The sequence below is a fragment of the Carlito syrichta genome, unplaced genomic scaffold, assembly GCF_000164805.1.
Source record: "Carlito syrichta isolate Samal-C Ts95f unplaced genomic scaffold, Tarsius_syrichta-2.0.1 Scaffold287733, whole genome shotgun sequence".
Lineage (NCBI taxonomy): Eukaryota > Metazoa > Chordata > Mammalia > Primates > Tarsiidae > Carlito > Carlito syrichta.
Window position 1 is genome coordinate 36,265 of NW_007231829.1, and position 6,000 is coordinate 42,264.

Sequence of the window (6,000 nt, forward strand, 5' to 3'; positions counted from 1 at the left end):
AACACACTGTTCAGACACATGAGGGACTGGAAATGTTTCATGCCCTGGCATCTGCAAAAAAACTCATACAAGGGAGTGAGTACTGGAATAAGAGTCTGAAGACCTGAGTTTGGCCACCCAATGTCCTGACATCCTGTGTAAAACAGTGGCAAATTATGCCAGCACCTTACTCTGTCCAGGTCCCTGGGAGCTCCCTTGGTCCAATTCTGTTGCTCCAACACATCCAAGCGCAGGGGGCATGATGCCTATTCCTATCCCCTGTGTTTCTAGTAAAAGGACAAAGAATAAATCCTCTCCTTCTATTTGCTGTGGCACAGACCAACATTGGCAAAGAGGTATCAAATGGAAAAGGAGGCCCAAGGGAAGTGCAGAAAACATAACCAGAGTGGGTCTAATGGTCCAAGTTGAGGCTTCCAATCCTAAATCAACTATACCTTGGCCCTAAAGTCAGCTTAGCTACAGGCCCTACTGACCCTCCTCTGGTCCCGGCTGAAGAGTCAATAATCCAGGCTTTCCACACCCATTCTGCCCCATCCTGACACCAAAGATAACAACTTTTTCTTTTTGAGTTGGGATCTCACTCTGTTCCCCAAGTTGGAGTGCAGTGACACAATCACAGCTCACCATAGCCTCAACCTCCTGGGCTCAGACCATCCTTCTGCCTCAGCCTCCCCAGTAGCTGGCACTACAGGCACGTGCCACCAAGCCCGGCTAGGTTTTTGTGGTTTTTTTTAATTATTTTGTAGAGACAAAGTCTTGCTATGTTGCCTAAACTGCTCTTGAACTCCTGGGCTCAAGCAATCCTCTTGCCTCGGCCTCCCAAAGTGCTGGGATTACAGGCATGAACCACTGTGCCTGACCATAACAACCCCTGACATGCACGTTGTCCATAGTCTATGCCCTCCCCCTTGGGGATCCCTCCCAAGGTTCACCGACATGCAGTCTCAGGAGAACTGCTCCCACCCTCGGAGAGGTACCCTGCTTCCTGGCACAGCAGCACCTCTCTTGGAGATGTAAGAAATCCCTCAAGGAGCCACAACCTGGGAGACAGGCAAGGTGGCAGGGGCAAGCAATGGGAGGTGAGCCTGCTCTTGTGGGGTGGGAGTGGGGGCGTGGGGATTGGGGTGGGCTGAGAAGGACCCCTCATAGCGCATGAGGTCCTTGGATAATCCTGAAATAAATACCAGCCCAGAGAAAGATGCAAACAGCCCCCATGCTGAGAATGTTCTGCAAAACAGGAAGGTGTTCAACAGTTACCCAGATGTTTCAAGCTAAAGCACCCTCCAGAGGAGGGAAAAAAAATGTAGTCTTCCAGGACTTAAGTCTTTCAAGTCAGCTGTGTACTTGGATTGCAGCCACCTTGCCAATGTAGATGCTGCCTCTTTGAAGAAGTCAGTCTGAAAACAGGATCTTTCTAAAAATTGATAGATCAGGACATTATCCCTGCCCAGATCATGGGAAGTAGAGAAAGATAGAAAACTGTCAGAAAGCCAAAATTCCAAAGCGCCTGAGAGCCCTCAGAGCCCTTCGGCCCATGTGTGTGTGTTCATATAGGCCTCTGGCGTAAGCCAGAACCAGAGGTCCAGGCTGCAGAAAATCCCCTGGCCACCATTTGTAGGACACTGTGCCAGGCTTGTGCTAGGCATTTGCATTACATGGTTCATCAGGTTTAGTCCCCAGAGTAGCTTGATGAGGTGGGCACTGCTCTGATTTCATAGAAGAATTTAGAGAGGTTAAGTTCTGGTCCAAGGTCACCCAGTGCGTAAGAAGCAGAAAAGGTATTCAAACTCAGCCTGACTGCAGAGTCCTCTGGCCCACCTGGATGGGAGCTGGGTGCCTGACACACCTACCAAATCTCATCTCAACTTGCAATTCTGTAGGAGCCTTGTTCATGGAGTATGTCTAATGAACACTGCCAGGCCAGCTCCCTCGTATGGGGGAGACAGACCTGCTGCAGATATCTGACCATTAATGACTTCCCTCCCTTTCTTAATGTCCCCAGAGGGTGGCCCCTGCACACCTGGATTTCTCCTATAAGCCTTGCCAGTCTGGACCTCGCTTCCTACACCCCTCCCTTCCTAGCTATTGTTTCTGAGCCCCACTTTTTGGCTCCTGAGCTCCTATTCAGGGGATTTCTTTCCGCTTCCTTAACCCAAGTACAATAGGCTCCTTCCTGCCTGTTGGTAAACAGAATCTGAAGTCCTAACAGGGCCTACTCTAGGCCAAGTTGGATTCCTGATGGAGCTGCTCTCTCCTCTCTCTCACTACAGTTTCCTCCTAATGGGGACATGAACTCCTGGAGAGGCAGCCTGGCCCACCCCTGTCTCTCTGCTTCCCTCCTCCTGGTACATTGCAGTTTGGAAGAAGGTAAGTGGGTACAGTGCCAAACTTACTGCCTCTTTCCTTCTGTGAAGTCCAGGAACTGCCTACTTATCTCCTGCCTGGAATGCTGGGAGAGGAGTGGGAAGGGGAGCGTGTTTGCGTGTGTGTTGTCATCACCAAGCAAGTTCTCAACACCCCACTCCTGGGGTGAGGCTTGGTGGGTAGGTGGTGTTTTCTAAGTAACCTCTGTGACAGCCTCCAAAGAAGCAGTAATAAACAAAGCAGAGACATCAACGCCCACCCTGAGCAGAGCAGGCAGCCACAGCTCCTATATCTCCGAGGCTGAGGGGGATCCCCTAATTCCTAACCAAGGAGATCCCCAGTCTCCCATGATCTGGAGTCTCCATTTTCCCATCAGGGCTGAGAAGAAAGCCCTGAGTCTGCAAGGCCTATCTGTAAAAAGACTTACATATTATCCAAGCCCTGTCTCCATCTTAACCCTCTCTAGTGTCCTTCATGAAATCTTTGAATGACTGTTCAGTGCCAAGCACCAGGACATCATCATAATAATGACAGACAAGGTTAACAGAGTAAACAAACACACAATAACAGATAAACAACACATTCAGACAGGAACAGATGCTAGAAGACAGCAAAAGGAAGGTGATGCTAGGTGGTAGAGGTTAGTGACATAAGATGAGGTAGTCAAGGAAGGCCTCTTGGGGATAGTGATGGTTGAGGTGAGACCTCCATGATGGAAAGGCAGCAGCCATGCAAAATGTGAAGGGAACACTCTCCCGGCAGAGGGAACAGAAGGAGCCAAGGCCCTAAGCAGAAGCAAGCCTAAAAGTCCAAGGAGAGAAGAGGCCCATGTGAGCAGCTGGAGTCTGAGGGGCAGACAGAGGCTGTAGTGCCCTGGGTACGAAGCCTCTTAGGATCTGATCATAAGTGTGAAGGATCCTTCTCTGAGACATGCAAACGCCCGCACCCCCTTCTCTCTGTGTTAGTCATGCTCAAAACACAAGGCAAGAGAGAAAGGGAGCGTGATTCACAGACTGGAGGGTGACAGTGACCAGAACAAGTTTAACCTTTTCAAGAGGAAGTGTTTGTTGCTTGGCTACCAGGCCTGCGGAGGGTAACAGGTGGAAATGGGGACTGAAGTGAAGAATGGGGAGAGACCCCAAGAGCTGGGGGAGGGGGAAAGGGAGGAGCCCTCGTGGGCTAGGGTCTGAAGGAGGATGTGAGCAGCTTTTAGGAGGCATGAGACTTTGAGGGGGCAATGCGTAGTTTAAGGAAGTAAGGTCAGGTTTAAAGCAGGTCACGCCGGGCTCGGTGGCTCAGCCTGTAATCCCGCCTGGGTAACTTGGCGAGACCTCATCTCTACAATAAATCAAAAATTCAGCCGGGCATGGTAGCACGCGCCTGTAATTCCAGCTATTTGGAAGGCTGAGGCGGAAGGATCACTGGAGCCCAGCAGGTTGAGGCTGCGGTGGCCGGGAGTGGCCACTGCACTCCAGTCTGGGCCACAGAGTGAGACTTCAACTCAAAAAAAAAGAGGTCACACCCTCAACAAGACCCCAAGAAGAGCATCACTTCCTCTCGAGTCTGAGGCGATGTCAGTTCCTTCTGGACACATCTCTGGCTAAAGATGTGCCTGGCAATGGAGGTAGCAAGGCCTTGTTTCCCAGTGTACAGAAGCAGAGGCCTCTGCTCTGGGCTGCACTTTTGAGACTAGAAGGTGAGTGGAAGGAGCCACTGCCCCTGCTTGGACACTAATCTGCCATGGGCCTTGGGCAAGTCTCTTTTTCTGCTTCCCTCCTTTGGCCATGAGAGGATTCGATGCAATGATTTCCGTGGTGCAAACAGTCTGCAACTCCAGGACTCCACATGTCCTTTTGTTTTCTTAACAGAAAGGTACTCAGAGACATGACAACATCGGGCTTAGAGACCAGCTACTGCTCCTCAAGCAAGCCAGAGTATTGGGGCTCCCCCAGGTGAATACCAGGGATGAGGGATGAGCTGCCCAACTGCTGCATCAGACTGCCTTCTTCCTCTTAGCTGTAAGGGAGAAAGGTTATAGGAGTAACACTCACTCAGTCCCCAACATTCATATATGACTCAGACCCAGCCACCTCAAAAGAACCACCCCTCCATTTGGGGACAGGACTCAACAGGACAGAAGCCCCCATAAGCCGTTATCTTTGGTGCCAGGATGTGGTTAGGTGGACCTCCCCCCCGGGAAGGTACAGAAAGGGGCCAAGTGATGCTGCAAATGTCTCCCCAGGAAGGAGTTTGTGGCCTCTGTGGATAAAATGGCCCCTCTTCCTCTTCTGGAGAGGCCTGTGGCCAAGAGAGCCAGGATTTCAGTGACTCTGTCTCATGTCACGCTGTGGCTCAGGGCAGAGTGGAGCCTCCAAACCTGGCCTGGCCTCTCCTTCCCCCTAGCCTAGCTGCGGGAGCCCATGGATAGCTTTTTAAACACACTGCCTGCTCTCTCATGCACAATAAATGCCTTCCTCCAGAACCTGCCGAGCCTTTCCAGCACATTAGTAATCAGTGCACAGAACAGAGCCTGCTCTCCCTCTCCTCCCCCGCCTCCTGTCTCCCTCTCCTGTCCCCCACCCCTTACCTACCCCTGCCTCCTCCCCACCTATCAGAGTCACCACCACCTCCTGAGAAGCCGAGAGGGTTTATCTTCAAATCAGGCTTTGTCATAAGGAAAACAGATTTATTTTCCTCACTTTGAGAAGGTGCTGACAGGAGCGGCTAGGGAAAGGGTGTTTTGTATATTCAGAGCTTGTTTACCCCTGTGGCTGAATCTGGCACTATTTTCTAATTTACCTCAAATGCTGCTCCTCTCACCTGCCACTCAGGCCACCCACCCTCTAACCCCTTACCTGTGAAGCTCTGCCCTGACCGTCCACTCCTAGTTATTCCTTCATTCACTCTGTCTCCTTCATTCAGTAATGTAGAGGCATTCCTTTTATGTGCCAGGGACTCCAGGTTCTGGGGATATGAGACACAAAGCAGGCAGGGTGTGCTCAGATCCATGAATAAACCATTAAAATACATAGGCATAGCCAGGCAACAGAGGCAGGTACGTGGCCTTGAGGCAGCACCACGGTGGGGACAGAGATCAAGGAAGGCGTCCTGCAGGCGGGCACACTAGACCCAGAAACCTAGGGCTAGTGGGAGCTCCTGGGCCCGGCTGGTGAGAGGATGCACTCCAGGGAATCTCAGCAGAAGGAGCAGTGTGCAGGGCAGGGCTGGGGCAAGGGTGTGAGCAGAGGATTGTGGGTAGAAGGCAGAGGCAATCTCAGAGAGGCAGAGCGTGAAAGGAGTGCCTGCTTGCTTTCGTAGGGGTGGGGGTCAGAAGGGTCAGGTGGGTATTTGGGAAGTTTTTGTTTTTTAAACTGCTTCAGAATACTTGGGAAGTTTCTGCCAAAGGTGGTTATGAAGGGGACAGGCCTGGAGTCTGGGTTACTGGTTAGGAGCCTGATGCCATGTGAATCAGAAGAAAGATGTGTATTCTGGTTGAGAACAGAGGTAGTAGATTTGGGCAGAAGAAAGGGGAGGAGACATCCAAGGAACCGTTCAAGTTAAGAGCCTGAAATAGGCTCACAGATGTGGGACTCTTCAGCACACAGTCCTGGGGAGGGCATGAGGAGGCTAACTGTG